At 38.9% G+C, this 15,804-nt stretch overlaps 1 protein-coding gene across 1 annotated transcript in view; it reads right to left on the bottom strand.

Annotated features, from left to right (window-relative positions):
* Positions 1-15,401, bottom strand: part of LOC150080822 (glycerol kinase 5) — a 376,684-nt gene extending 361,283 nt beyond the window's left edge. Inside the window, exons 1-2 of the mRNA XM_090382163.1 lie at positions 15,243-15,401; positions 9,608-9,862 (exon numbers count right to left, since the gene is read on the bottom strand). The gene's annotated coding sequence lies outside the window, so the exon portion shown is untranslated. The remainder of the gene's footprint in view (positions 1-9,607; positions 9,863-15,242) is intronic.
* Between the last annotated feature and the right edge of the window lie 403 nt (positions 15,402-15,804).

The following is a 15,804-nucleotide window of genomic DNA, read 5'->3' as shown; positions in this document are numbered from 1 at the left end:
CACAATAAAGTCACTTTCTTCCGTTAACACACTCGAAAAAGTCTGTTTTACACTGCAAAGCGGTAGATTTATCACTTTTGTAAGCATACCAATTTATAAATTGATAAATTTATTCGATTTATAAGCATATAAATTAAAAGCAAACGACGAAACCTTCCATGACAAGCACATAACACATACTGAACAAGGATTAGCGAGAAACATCCACGCTCGCGATTTTGTCACCCCTTTCCCCCCACCCTCTGAGCGCTGTTTTGACTGGGAAAGATAATTTTAGCCTCCATGTTTTTTTATGGCGCATAATATTCAAGGCGCTTTAAAATTCACATTTTTTTTAGGTTTCATTTTATATTAAATCAGCAACCGCGAATACAGATACCGCGAATAGCGGGGGTTTACGGTATATATAAACAATGATCCCTGAAACCAGGTGAAAGCCAGTTGTAATCGGTCTTTCTGCAATAAGCAGGGCTCTGCTGTAGTCATCTTTCTCTTCCCGAGGATCTCATGGGATACGATGATTCTTCCTATGATTAAAGCCTGCCCCCTTCAAAATTGGCCATGTTGTAGGCAATGGCATACCACCACATTATCTGATGCCATAAAGACCATAACAAAAACTGCTGTTAACCAGATCCCAGATGCCACTGTGTGCACTACAAAATTAAATTTAAGAAGAGGATAAATGTGGCCACATGGAATATAAAAGTCTAAAATAAAGCAAGATGAAATGGTCATCAATGAAATGGACATGTACAAAATTGACATTTTAGGAGCTATTTGTGTTTGCTATTTGGTTTTTAGGAGCATTAGCAACTAAGGCCATATTGCTCCGGAGATATGCAGTGGTCATTCCCTGACCTTTCCGCATCCTCCATATTTGGTGGGAACAGGCTTGAACCCCGGTCTAATCAAGAAGCGTGTGCTATGCACTGATGCTCCTGCCCACCTGGCTATGGAGGCACCTATTTTAGGAGCAACCAGTCATGTAGACAGGACAAGGTCATTTCAAAACAGGAAATGGGTTTTTGTTTGTTTTTTCTGGAAGTTGGTTGGTTGGTTGATTTAGAGGTTTCTTAGGTGCATCGGCAACTATGGCCATAGTGTGCCATTTTCTGGAAGTGACCAAGTAAAAGAATATGGTGTTGCTGTCATTTTGAATAAGGAATGTTCAAGGTCTCTTCTTGGGTACAATCCTATTAATAGTAGAAACGATAACAGTAAGACTTCAGCGCTAACCAGTAAATCTCACAGTTTTAGTTTCATATGCACAGACATCAACATCCACAGATGAAGATGTGGATATTTATTATGAAAATCTCCAAGCAACTATTGATTTGGTCCCAAAAAAAAGGACATTTTGATACTCGTGGGTGATTTCAATGCAAAAGTAGGCAAGCCAGTTTCTTCCAGGTCTCGGCATTAGAAATGAACGGGGTGAATAATTGAATTTTGTCATCTGAATAGTCTTGACATATGAGGGTGGTTCAATAAAGAATCGCCCTGACCTAGCTGCAGAGGTGCTAGCCCGTTGATCCTTAACACAGGTTTTAGTCCTTCTCTACATAGCCATGGTGCAGATTTACACATTTTTCCGATGGATGAAGGTAAACGGTATCCGTAGTTTCATCAATGGATGAAGTTACGGATACCTTTTTTGCAGAAGTGGTGAGGTTGGTCTTTGAACCATGACTCAACAGAGTCATAACTCTGTTGCAGAAATTGGTGTCTCGTCATCAGGGAAGTGGGTCCCCCGAAGAAATGATTTGAAGGAAGGAAACAAGAAGTCTGATAGTGCAAGATCGAGTGGTTAGGCTGGATGGGGCAGTATTTCATATCCACAAGTAGCCACTTGTGTTGTTGCAATTTCAGAAGAGTGAACTGGGGGTATTGTCTTAAAGCATTCTCACACCTTTGGACAGCATGCCACGCCTACATGTTTTGATTTTCTCCTGTAATTTTGTGAGTAAGTTGGCATAATAGGCACTTGTAATTGTTCTACCTTTCGGCAGGTAATCAGTCATTATTACACCTTTCTCATCCCAAAACACTGTCAGCAAGACCTTTCCTGCTGATGCTTGGACCCTTGCCTTCTTGGGGGATGGGGAACCATGATGTCGCCATTCCATAGACTGCTTTTTACTTTCAGGGTTGAAATGGTGTATCCAACTTTCATCCTGAGTGATTAGATGAGAGAAAAAGTTTTCATTTTGTTTGGCACAGGGCTAACTACTCTTGTGATCTCTGTTGTCGATCAGCCTTCTGGAAACCAGTCAATAATCGGGGAATCCATCTTGCACTCAATTTCCGTAAATGGAGTTGGTCATGAAGGACCGTTTCAACAGAGCCCACACTAATCTTCACCTCCTGGGACAATTCACACACACACACATCCGACGATCTTCCATGATTAACGACTCCACTTTTCTGATCGTGCTGTCATCAATGGCTGAATGGGGATGACTTGGAATGGTCTCAGATTCTACCAATGTCCGACCACACCTAAACTGTCTATGCCAGCGCTTCACAATGCCATAGGACAGGGCCTCATCCTTATATACAGCAGTCATCTCCTCGTGAATTTCTTTAGGAGATTTCCCCTTCAAGAACAGATACCGGAGGATTACAGCTCTGGCTTCAACTTTGTCCATGATGCTACTTCATCACATGTTCAGCTCGCTAAGAGAAAAACAAATTAAGACAGAGCTGAAATTTTACACCTTTAGTACAGAGATATGTATGATGCTACACACAAAATATCATGACTCGGCAATATGTGGAAGTAGGTGAGGGTGAGTCTTTATTGAATGACCCTCGTATGTAACACCTGCTTTCAGTAACACCCGAAAAGACTCTACACATGGAAATCTAATGATCATAAAACAAGGAATTAGATTGATTACATCCTTATTCAGCAAAGGTGGCGTTTCAGTGTAATCACATCAAAGACACTTCCTGGAGGAGGTTGTGGCAGAGATCATCAGCTACTCCACATCAAGGTGAAGCTGAAAAGGATCTTGAATACGATTAGATGTAGAAAATATTCCAAGCAATTATATACTTGAAACAGGCAATCATTTTCAAACTCTATTAGAACTAGATGACAACATGCAGCCTGAGGAAATGTGGGAAAATACAAAAAGCATTATTAAGGATTCGGCAAATAGATACATTAGAGAAAGGTCAAAGATCAGGAAGCCATGGATTACAGAAGCCACTTTTAAACTTATTGAACAGAGAAGAACTGCAAAATCCCAGGGTGTATATGGAAATGAAGAGTATCAGGAACTGAGCAAAGTCATCAAGCACTGTTTAAGCCAGGACAAACAGGATTATAACAATCAAAAGTGTAAAGAAATCAAATACCATAACAAACGAAACAACACTAAGAAGATGTTATTAAGTCCTTAAAACAAAAGTTCCGACCAAAACTTAATGTTATTAAGGACTCCAAGGGGGAAATTTCAGCAGAGGAAAACAGAATTAAAGGAAGATAGAAAGAAGGGTGAAAGAATAATTGAGTAGCCCTTCGAGCACCTGCTGACACTAATGATTTGCCACCCCGTTTTCAAGATATTTCAAGATCATGAACCAGTTCCACTGAAGGAAGAAGTTGAAAAAGCCATCAGAGAACTGACGTTTGGCAAGTCACCTGGACTTAATGAAATCCTGGAGGAATTGATTAAAGCTACGTGTGAAGGGTGCTGATTTTTTTCCTAAAATGATTGAAAAGATTTTGGAAATGTTCCCATCGATCAATTTTCATTCCCTTACCAAAAAGAGGAGATAAGAAAATTTGCTCAAATTACAGGATTAGCCTAATTCTCAGGTTAGCAAGATTCTTCTTAAAATCCTTTAAACAGAATTTCAAAAAACCTTAAAGAAGAAATGACAGAAGAGCAAGCAGATTTCAGAAGGGACAGAGAAACCAGAGATCAGATCTTAAGTCTACAACTGATTATTGAAAAATGCAAAGAATTAAAAGGTTGCAGTTTTGTGTTTTATAGGTTATTCAAAAGCATTTGATTGTGTTCAACATGAGAAACTATGGGAAACAATGACTAATATAGGATTCCCAATCCACATAATTTAGCTGATTAATCCACTGTACCAGGAACAGAAAGGAACTGTGAAAACATACATGGGAAACATGGACTTTTTAAAAATCAGTAACGGTGTCAGGCAGGGCTGTATTTTGTCACCTCACCTTTTTAATCTTTTTGCCAAAGGTATCATGGCATGAAGCTTTGGAACAGTTAGAGACCAGCATCAAACAACAAATAACATCAAATAACAACAACAACCTTCATTATGCAGATGATACTGTCCTAATTTGCAATTCCAAGAATCCTCTTAAAGAAACTCTGAGGAGAGTATGTTGTTGTTGTTATTTTGATTTTTAGGAGCATTAGCAACTAAGGCAATATTGCTCCACGGATATGCGGTGGTCATTCCCTGACCTTTCCGCATCCCCCGTATTTGGTGGGCTCGGGCTCGGGCTAAAACCACAGTCTAATCAAGAAACGTGTGCTACGCACTGCTGCTCCTGCCCACCTGGCTATGGAGGCACCTAGGAGAGTATGTGAAGCGAGTAAGAAAAAAAGGATTGTTTCTGAATTTGTGCAAAACTAAAATTATGGTGATTGGTGATAATCTTGGTTCCAGTAAAGTGAAAGTTAATGTATAAGATATTGAATAAGTTGATGAATTTGATTACTGAGAGTCAAGAATAAATAAAACTGGTGACTGCTCAAACAATGTAAAGAGAAAACAAGCAATTGCTAAAACTTTAGGGGCAGATCTTGATCTGCCCCTAAAGACTAAACTGAGAATTATTGATTCATTAATTTTTCCAGTTGCCACTTATGGATGTAAAGGATGGAATCTGAAAAGAGTTGACAGGAAGAAAATTGAGTAATAGTGGCATGTGAAGTAAGAATATGAGCTTATGTAGCATCAGCCAAAAAAAAAAAAAAAAAATTCACACAACCGTTCATTCTAAATGTTTGTCCAACTCCTCTTTGAATTTATTTAAGCTATCAACTTCCACAATGACAGATTGAAGTTTGTTCCAGCAATTAACCACCCACTGGCTAAAGGAAAATTTCCGCACATCTTTTCTACAACTGTCTTTCCTCTGTTTGAATTTATGCCCACTTAAGTTCATAATCTCAGCAAGTGGAAGAATCCCATCAGAATACAGCATGCTCAACCCATTCAAGGCCTTATACACCTCAATCAGATCACCTTGCAGGTGTCTAGTCTCCAGCCGCTGCAATTTGCAGAACTTAAGCCTCTCTTGGTAAGAGGACCCCCCCTTTGTTCCCCTCACCAATCTTGTTGCCCTTTATGTACACTCTCAATCAAATCTACATGCTTCCTAAAATGAGGCCTCCAGACCTGAACGCAGTACTCAAGGCATAACCTGACCATTGCCTTATACAAAGAGATAATCACCTTTTCCCTGCTGGAAAAATTTCTGTATATCATTGACAAAACCCCATGACCTGCTCTGGCAGTCTCTCTGCATTGCTCAGAAAACTTCATATCTGACTGCACAATTACTCCCAGGTCTTTTTCATTTTCTACCATCCTAAGTGTATTCATTTTCTACAACCCTACATGTGGTACCACACAGTTGGTACATTCCTCTGGGGTTACTGCTACCCATATGCAATACTTTGCACTTGTCAATGTTAAACTTCAGTTGCCACTTCTCAGCCCATCTGCCCAAATTTTATAAATCCTGTTGCAGTAGTACACTGTCATTAACAAACCTGCCAACCTTTGTATCATCTGCAAACTTCGACAATAACCTGATATACCTTCATCAATATCATTGATCATTGAGAAATATACAAAACAACAGTGGGCCCAACACCGAACCCTCTGGAACTCAACTAATAACATTAGTCCACAAAGAGCAGCATCCATTGATTACCACTCTCTGTCTTCTTCCACTCAACCACCCTTTTATCCATTGTAGCAACTTACCCTAAATACCGTTCTGCTCCAATTTGTACAGTAGTCTTCCATGAGCAACAGTGTCAAAAGCTTTCCTGAAATTCAAGAATATGTTATCAAAATGTGTCTGAATTATTGCTGTAGTCTTGTCTAGATGATTCTGCATTGCATCTTTAACCAGTGATGCCATTATTTTTACACAGAACAGAAGTTAAACTAACTGGTCTGTAATTACTCGTGTCACCCTTTGATCCTCCTTTGTGAACTGGGGATACATTTGCACATCTCCAGTCCGTGGGGACTTCCCCTGAGTCCAAGGATGCTCTCATAATTATGGCTAAGGATTTGCTTAGTTCCTTTGTTGCCTCCTTTAATATAACTGAATAGATCCCATCCATCCCAGGTGCCTTTCTTATGTTTAACTTCAATAATTTCTCCTCCGCTTTGCTTTCACACAGTGGAGCAGAATGGTATTAAGGATAAGTTGCTACAATGGATAAAAGGGTGGTTGAGTTAGAGAAGATAGAGAGTGGTAATCAATGGATGCTTCTCTTCATGGACTAATGTTTTTAGTCATTTGAGGCATTTGAAATGCGGTGTTACAGGACAATACTGCATATTTCATACTGAATCGAAGAACAAATGAATGGGTACTGAATAAAATTGGTAGGCCTAAAATTCTTCTTCATGGCATCAGCAGAAGAAAACCAAAGTTTTTTAGACATATAGTAAGGAGGGAAAACTTTCTGTTGAAGAATATAATGGAAGGAAAAATCAAGAGGAAGAGGTGCAGAGGAAGACCTGCAACTAGTGGAAAGATGGGATCCGTAAACTTCTGGGCATGAAATTTTACGATGCCGCTCGTAGAGCACATGATCAATGCAGATGGAGGAATTTGTTGGTGGCCACAACAGCTCCCCAGGGAGCTATGTGCCAGGAAGAAAAAGACGAATAAACTTGTTTTCTTGCATCATATGCCTCTACTAATGCTAAATATACCAGCAGATTTGTGGCGTGGCAACAGGTGCCCAATAGTGAACATTATATGGATAACTGAAAAAATTATATATTCTTATTTACAGTCATTTCACAAGGATCACAAGTGCCTCCCCTCCAATATCTCAATCCCTTGTTTTGTTCATTTAATTTAACCATGGACCTGGAGGTAAATCATGTGGGGTGTATTTTTTTTTTTTTATGTTTAGTTTGGCTAGCACATTTTAATAATTTAATTAATTATACAATTTACTAATTATAAGTTGATGCATGTGATACGTGCATAGCATTGTGCATAATTTATTTAATTAAACTGATCCACTTCCAAAGTTGGCAGGGATGTTGAGATTAAGGATTACATCTTGTTTGTCCAACTGTGGATAATCCCCTCACCCATATTTAAAGAAATTTGAGTTGCATAAAAGTAATGTAGTTTCTCACTCAGTTCCATAATGAACTAATGAGGCATATGGCAGAGAAGAAAAATGCATGGGATACATACAAATTAACACATGACACAGAAGCCTATGATAGATACAAGTTGATATGCAACCAAGTTACAAAGGAGGTTAGGCAGGCGAAGGCAGATTACGAGAAATCCTTGGCAAGCGATGCAAAGAAAAACAGCAAAGAGTTCTTTACTTATGTAAACTCTAGAAGGAAGGGGATGAATCAGATTGGTCCACTTGATATTGATGGGTCAAGTGTTGATGATCCTGCTCAGGTAGCTAACAAACTAAATGAATATTTTGCATCGAAATTCACACATGAGGAGTTATTCAGCGAGGGGAATGCCAGAGGTGTATTCAACTCTAGCAGTAAGCTACAGAATCTTGAAATAACTGGGAGTAAAGTGGAGGAGAAACTGTTGAAGATAAACACAAGAAAGGCACCTGGGGTGGATGGGATCTATCCAGTTATATTAAAGGAGGCAGCAAAGGAAGTAAGCAAACCCTTAGCCATAATTATGAGAGCTTCCTTGGACTCAGGGGAGGTACCCATAGACTGGAAATGTGCAAATGTGACCCCAATTCACAAAGGAGGATCAAAGGCTGACACAAGTAATTATAGACCTGTGAGCTTAACTTCTGTTCCAGGAAAATTAATGGAGGCACTGGTTAAAGAAGCACTGCAGGATCATTTAGACAAGACTTCAGTTATAGTTCAGACACAGCATGGTTTTGTTAAGGGGAAGTCTTGCCTGACCAACTTGATTGGATACTATGATGCAGTCACAAAAGAACTGGATGCAGGGAATAACTTTGATATTATATACTTGGATCTTAGAAAGGCATTTGATACTGTTGCACATGGAAGACTGCTACACAAATTGGAGCAGTGTGACATTGGAGGCAAATTGCTACTATGGATAAAGGGATGGTTGAGTGGTTTGTTTGTTGTTGTTTGGTTTTTAGGAGCATTAGCAACTAAGGCCATATTGCTCCAGGGATATGCGGTGGTCATTCCCTGACCTTTCCGCATCCTCCATATTTGGTGGTGACGGGCTCGAGCCCCGGTCTAAATCAAGAAGCGTGTGCTACGCACTGCTGCTCCTTCCCACCTGGCTACGGAGGCGCCTGGTTGAGTGGGAGAAGACAGAGAGTGGTAATCATTGGACACTGCTCTTCGTGGACTAATGTTATTAGTGGAGTCCCTCAGGGCTCAGTGTTGGGTCCATTATTGTTTTCTGTATTTATAAATGATATTGATGATGGTATATCGGGCTTAATGTCCAAGTTTGCAGACGATACAAAGGTTGGCAGGGTTGTCAAGGACACTACTGACACTATGCTGCTGCAACAGGATCTGGAAAGGTTGAGCAGATGGGCTGAGAGGTGGCAAATGAAGTTTAACATTGACAAATGTAAAGTACTACACATGGGAAACAGCAACCCCAGAGCAACGTATCAACTCTGTGGTACTACACTGACAGTGGTAGAGAATGAAAGGGACTTGGGGGTGGTTGTGCAGGCAGATATGAAGTTCTCTGAGCAGTGCAGATGGGCTACAAGAGTAGCTCATGGAGTATTGTCAATGATATACAGGAATTTTTCCAGCAGGGATAAGGAGGTGATTATTCCATTGTATAAGGCGATGGTCAGGCCACACCTAGAGTACTGTATACAGGTCTGGAGGCCTCATTTCAAGAAGGATGTAGAGCTGCTGGAACGAGTACAGAGAAGGACAAGATTAGTGAATGGAACAAAGGGGTGCTCTTACGAAGAAAGGCTTAAGTTTTGCAAATTACAGTGTCTGGAGACTAGGCACCAGCGAGGTGATCTGATAGAGGTGTATAAAGCCTTGAATGGTTTAAGCATGCTCAATGCTGATGGGATTCTTCCTCTAGCTCAGAAAAATCACCTGAGAGGGCATAAATACAAATTGAGGAAAGACAGATGTAGGATAGACGTGCGGAAATTTGCCTTTAACCAGCGGGTGGTTGGTTGGTTGTGGTGGAGGTTGATAGGCTAAATGAGTTTAAGGCTCAGCTGGACAGGTATTTTGAACGAACAGAGGGGTGAAGTGGAAGTGGGTTTTTTTTTTTTTTTTGGCTGATACTGCATAAGCTTGCTTTCTTGCATCAAATGCCTCTACTAATGCTAATGCTAATAATCATAATAGGTTAAGAGCCACAGCTTATACATACCCTACCATTTGGGAATCTCTGACTGTCATGCTAGGATGCTGCATAGCTACCATACTGGTTGTGTGCAGTTTCTTGGCAGGAAGCTGCAATCCATAATTTCCCAATTTAACCAAGCTTTTCTACAATGATGGAACAGTAGATGGCAACAAATTTTCACATTAATTCCTCCTTCAAAGGAGGAAATAATTGTGTCTACCTCCCAGGAAGCCCGGAAGGCAGTAGAAGTACAGGTCAGATTTACTGAAAGCCTTCCAACTGCAAAAGAAAAATTTTCATACTGAGGACAATTGTAATCAGTGAAGAAAATACACCATACCCATCTAACTGAATATTTTAAATAAAATGTGGGTATAAACTTACATTAACATTTTTTTTAATATAGTATAACAGAATATAGTTAGACATTATTAATGTATTTAAATATTGGGAATTTCAGAATGGAACAACAAAATCATACTGATCAATATGATATAGGCATATATGTTATAGCTTTTCAAAAATGAAGTGCCTCATAAAAATTTAAAACAGATAGTGGTGTATGTATTACACTTACCAAGAACTGATAATTTAAACGTTTCAAACAATAAACCTATTGTCCTAAATCTTAAAAGTGAGCAATTACAGACATTTAAGCTTTACTTCTGTGCCATGGAAAATAATGGAGCAGATAAAGAAAGAATGCAGTTATATGGCAATACAGCATGGATTTGTTAAAGGGAAATCTTGTCTGACAAATCTGATTAGCTACTGTGAGGTAGTTACAAAGGAAATGGATGTAAACATTAGCTAACATCACATACGTAGCTTTCAGTGAAACCTTTGATAATGTTCCACATGAATGATACTGCCAAAACTGGAGCATATTAAGGATGAGTTAAAGAAAACAGAGTCATTATTAATGGCCACTGCTCTTCATGGACTGAAATTATGGGGAGTCCCACAAGGGTCAGTGATGGGCCCGACTATTTTTATAATTTATTAAAGATATGCATGTAAGCATGTCATTAAATGTCTAAGCTGCTGCTGACACAAAGGTGGATAGTGATTAATGACAGCAACATTAAATATGTTCTTGTTTTTTGTACTCCGGTATGACCACGAGGTCAGTGGAGTTTACAATAAATCATCGATACAAAGCACTTTATTTGTCGCTCATCAAAGAATCCTATTACAATGACAAAGATGTGTGAAGCACCCTAGAGGCACTAATCAGAGTATATATTAGTCTGACAACACATGGATAAATTATGGAGACGTGCTGAAAAATGGCAACTGAAGTTTAACCTTGATAAACCAAAGGCACTGCTATTTGGACAGCAATAATCTCGGAATGACATACCATTTGGTTGGTACTAAAACTCACGGGAATTGAGAATGAAAATGATCTAGGGTTAATAGTACAGCCCAACGTTTTCTGAGCACTGCAGACAGACTGATAGGGCAGCTCATGAGATTCTGTTAACAATATACAAGAATTCTGCTAATAAAATCAAAAGGGGGATTATGCTATTGTATAAGACAATGCTTTGTATCTTGAGTACCACATACAGGATCAGAAGCCTAATTTAGGACAGACACAGATCTGTTGGAACAGGTGAAGAAAAGAGCAACAAAATTATCAGGGGGGTACAAAGAGGATACGCTAACCAAGAAAGACAAGACCTCAATGAACAGTGTTACACTCTAAATGGATTGGGTAAACAAAAAAAAACAAGAGCACATATTTTTAAATTAGGAAAGGATGGTTGGCTGCACGACATAAGTGCAGAAATTTGTGCTTTCAGTCAGTGAGTTAAATTTCCACCTAATGTTGAGAAAGTGGGCAGTTTAAATTTAAATGAATGAACAAATTACAGTAAGGGATGAGCAACAAAGTGGCTTTTTTATATAGCTGATGATATATAAATTAGCTTCATTTCATCATTTTGCTACTGCTAATAAGAACATTAACTTCACTAGAGCTCCTAACAAAACTTCAGGGAAGTAATCAAAGAAACTAGTAGGCTTTTCCTATCAACAAAGAAATACTGTTCAAGGCCTAGACCTAAATGGATGTCAGATGAACTATGGACAAACGTGGCAGAGAATAAAATTGTATGGAATGCATATAAATTATCAGGTGACATAGAAAACTATGGTAGATATACACTAAGTGATCATTGAATTGTGGCCACCTAATACTTCGTAGGTCCTCCTTCTGCCCTCAGTACAGCAGCTATCTGATGTGGCATTGATTCAACAAGATATCGGAAGCATTCAGGAGGTATGGCCAACCAAGTTGTGTGTAATGCAGCTAGCAATGCAGGTATGGAGATGATTGGTGTATCCAGACGCCCAATATGCCTTTCCATAGTGTCCCACAAGTGCTCTATGCGATTGATATCGGGGGAGTTCGGAGTCCAATCGATATGCTGGAAGTCAGAACTGTGTTTTTCAAACCATTCCTGCACAACAACTGCCGGATGGCTCGGGCACTTGTGCAGGAAGACACCATCGCCATTAATAAAATTGGTAAAATTTGTAACATATCGGGGTGTACACAGTCAGTAAGCAGTTGATAATAGCAGAAACCAGTGATATATTGTTCCACATGCACCATGGGCCCAAGTTTAAATTCTTGCCAGTGAAACATGCCCCACACCATACAACCACCTCCACCAGCCTGCACTTTTGATACTATACATGATGGATGAAGAGCCTCATGTTGTTGATGCCAAATCCGTACACGATCAACAGTGTGGAGTAAATAATGCGACTCATCTGACCAGCACGCCTTCCAGCCTTCTAACGTCCAACTTGCATGCTCTTTGCACCAGGCAAGTCTTTTACACTGATGAACCTTAGTTAGGAGAGGATGCCGTAGGGGTCGTCTGCTGGTATTGCCCGTATGTGCGAACATGCAACGCATGGTCATGCCAGATACTGTTCCGGGTTGGTCCATATTGTATTGGGTAGTCAACTCCAACAGTGCTGTGCCTGTTTGCCTGTAAGAGTCGCTGGACCTGGTACTCACCTCTAACATCAACCTTTTGCTGACCTTTGCAGTTTTGCCATCAGGTCGTTGTCTGACCATTTTGTTGCCAGTCCTGGTACACTTTAACAACGGCGGCTCTCAAACACCCCACCAGTTCGGCCATTTTGGAAATCGAGGCGCCAGCTCATCGAGCTCCCACAATCTGTCGATAAAGTCCAATAAATCCTTCCTTTTACCCATCATGCTTGGAATTTTACTACCTACCGAACCACTGACACCTTATCTATGCTATCGACTAACTGTGCACTCTTTTACCTCACATGGTCAACAGGTCGCATTCAGTTTTCATAGGAGTGATCATAATTCAGTGATCACTCGGTGTAAATTAGTCTCTAATCAAGTGAAAAGGAGGTTAGGCAAGCGAAGGCTGATTATGAGAAGTCTCTGGCAAAGAACACAGAGAAAAACGCAAAGATTTCTATGCTTATATTAACAGTAGAAGGAAGAACTAATGAGGTGTTAAATAACTTGGTGAGAACTGAGAGGAAAGTGAAGGAGAAATTGTTGAGGACGGATATAAAAAAAAAAAAAAAAAAAAAAACTTTGGTCAGTGGAATCGATCCAATTATATTAAGGGGGGCAGCAAATGAGATAGCAAACCCTTAGCCATAATTATCAGAGCATTCTTGGATTCAGGGAAGGTCCCTATGGACTGGAGATGTACAAATACATCCCCAATTCATAAAGGAGAATCAAAAATATCCTCTGTGACACACCACCATCTGCCACTTAATTAGAAATAGCAAGTGATGCAAAAAAGCAAGCATCAGCAAAAAATAAATTAAAAAAAAGACAAACCACCTCATGTATATATCCTCTCTAACAACCTGTTCAATCCTATCTTAAATTTATCTAAACTAGCCACCTCTGCATACCAGATGTAAGTTTGTTCTAACAATCAATTACTCTCTGGCTGAAATCAAATTTTTGCACTTCTATCATGTAACCACCCACTTTCAATTTAAATTTATGTCCCCTTATGTTTATTCCAAGAAAGTACAAATACCATTGGAATTAAATTTACTCAATCCATTTAAAGCCATAAACATTTTAATCAGGTCTCCTCGTGGGAGACCAATTTCCAAGTGATGCAGTTTACAGAACTGGTCTTTCTTGGTAAAAGTACCCTTTTGTTTTACTGACTAGTGCTGTTGCTCTTATTTACAGGTGTTACAACAGGTCTGCATTCTACCTAAAATTAGTCTTCCAGACTTGTATGCAGTACTCAAGATGTGGCCTTATTATCCCATTGTATAAGTACCACCTTGTCACCACTGGCAAAATTCCCATACGTCACTGACAGAACCTTACATAGCATAGTTGACTGGAGAGGTCTAAGTTTGGCTCAAAGACTGGAGAGAATTTCTAAAGTCCTCTTCAATAAAGGCGGTAATTAACCAATCACAGGTAGAGGGAATAGGATTTGGGTTTGTTGCAAATGATGGGCTTCAAACCTAAAACCCATTATTTACAACATTTCCTTCTTTCATTTTTTGGTATGTTGCAGAACTGACTTTTCTTATGAATGGGGGGGGGGGAAATTAGCAAGTTTTGGGCAATGGTAACTGCCAACAATTATGGCCCCCAAACTGGAATCACTTGACTACTAGTCAATAATTCAAATTTGTTGTTGCCCCCGGGGCAATCACCACTTAGCCAGTCAGCCCCTGCCTATGGGGAAACCTAGTAATTAAGAAAAAAAAAATATATATATATATATATAAAATAATAAATGCTAATGAATTAGTATTCCTATTCATGAAAGCCAACAGAACTTTACTTAGGTTAAAGTCTATTCAAACTTATTTAGCATGTCAATCAACCATCTAGAACAGCGGTGTCCAACCTTTTACAGTACAGGGGCCATATTCAAAGTTAAATTTATCTGGTGGCTGCACTGAATGATTCGAAAAAAACTGGTGTGTTACATTTTCCATATCTTGTTACATGCAAAAGGAAGTTTCTGTTTTCATGTTACTGTTTTTTATTTTCAGGCTACATATAAAAAATCCAAATTCCCAACACTTTTGTGTGCAACAAATCTATTTTCTAGATTTTATTAAAATTATAAAAATATTACTTACTTTTTTTTTTTTAAGTACCTTACTTTTGCTTTTAAATGCTCACTTTAGAAAATTTACAACCTAAAAAGGATCACTGTTTTTCAATATAGTGAATAAATACATAATGATACACCTAAAATTGAAAAATTTATTAAATACAATACACAATTACATTTACTGAACAAAACATTTAATAAGGATTTTTTTATATAATTAACATTTAAAATGCTGTTTTAGTTTACTTTCCGCGCGGGCTGTATAAAAATAATTTGCGGGCCAAACCGGCTCTCAGGTTGGATACCACTGGTCTAGAATAGTTTGAAATCCAGGTGGGAAAATTCTTCATTCCCCACATTTTTATTGTGTTACATTAAAAAAAGCTTTTATTTCCTCTGCAGTCTAGCATTATATTGATCTTATACTCAGAGGTTTTGTTTTTCTTTTTGCTTGTTTATTTTTCTTTTTGCTTACTACTGTCTCTCTAGGGCAATTCCTAGCACTAAACAACTGATAACCACAGAAACCATTCCATACTTACTGTCATTTCAAACTGTTAAAAATAGTTTTTCAGTTTTTAGTTTTTAAAAGTTTAAAAAAAAATTACAACATACTAGATGCAACTGCGATGGATAACAATCAACAATACATTAACATTAAATTCGTTTGTCACTATTACATTCGGAAATTCTGAAAACATTTTGAATGCGTTCATGATTTACAATACAATAATTATAACATCTCAACAAATTTTTATAACAAGGTCTAAAGGCCAAACCATGCCTCTTACTATTACTTATTCCACCGCATGTGCCCGTGACCAGAGAAAGCACGGATCAAAACGCCACCTTAAAAATTAATAATCAATTTGAATTAAAAATTGAACAGGTGGTGGAACATGCGTCAAGTAACTAAGGCACTTTGTATTTGTAATTGAGGGCACATTCTGCGGTCAGCATGCGCTTTTGCTGGAAGAAAAACTCTAGTTGGCAGAAGATACACCCGACTAACTCGGTCATGTTAGAAGGGGAAAAAAACACTATAAAAGTTCCCCATAAGCAGACGGGATTTCGAACCCAACCCTTTTCCAAACGATATGGAAG

The sequence above is a fragment of the Mastigoproctus giganteus genome, chromosome 9, assembly GCF_048544385.1.
Source record: "Mastigoproctus giganteus isolate SK-2022 chromosome 9, ASM4854438v1, whole genome shotgun sequence".
Lineage (NCBI taxonomy): Eukaryota > Metazoa > Arthropoda > Arachnida > Uropygi > Thelyphonidae > Mastigoproctus > Mastigoproctus giganteus.
Note: the sequence above shows the minus strand (reverse complement) of the source record. Positions and strands in the feature narration are given on the sequence as shown.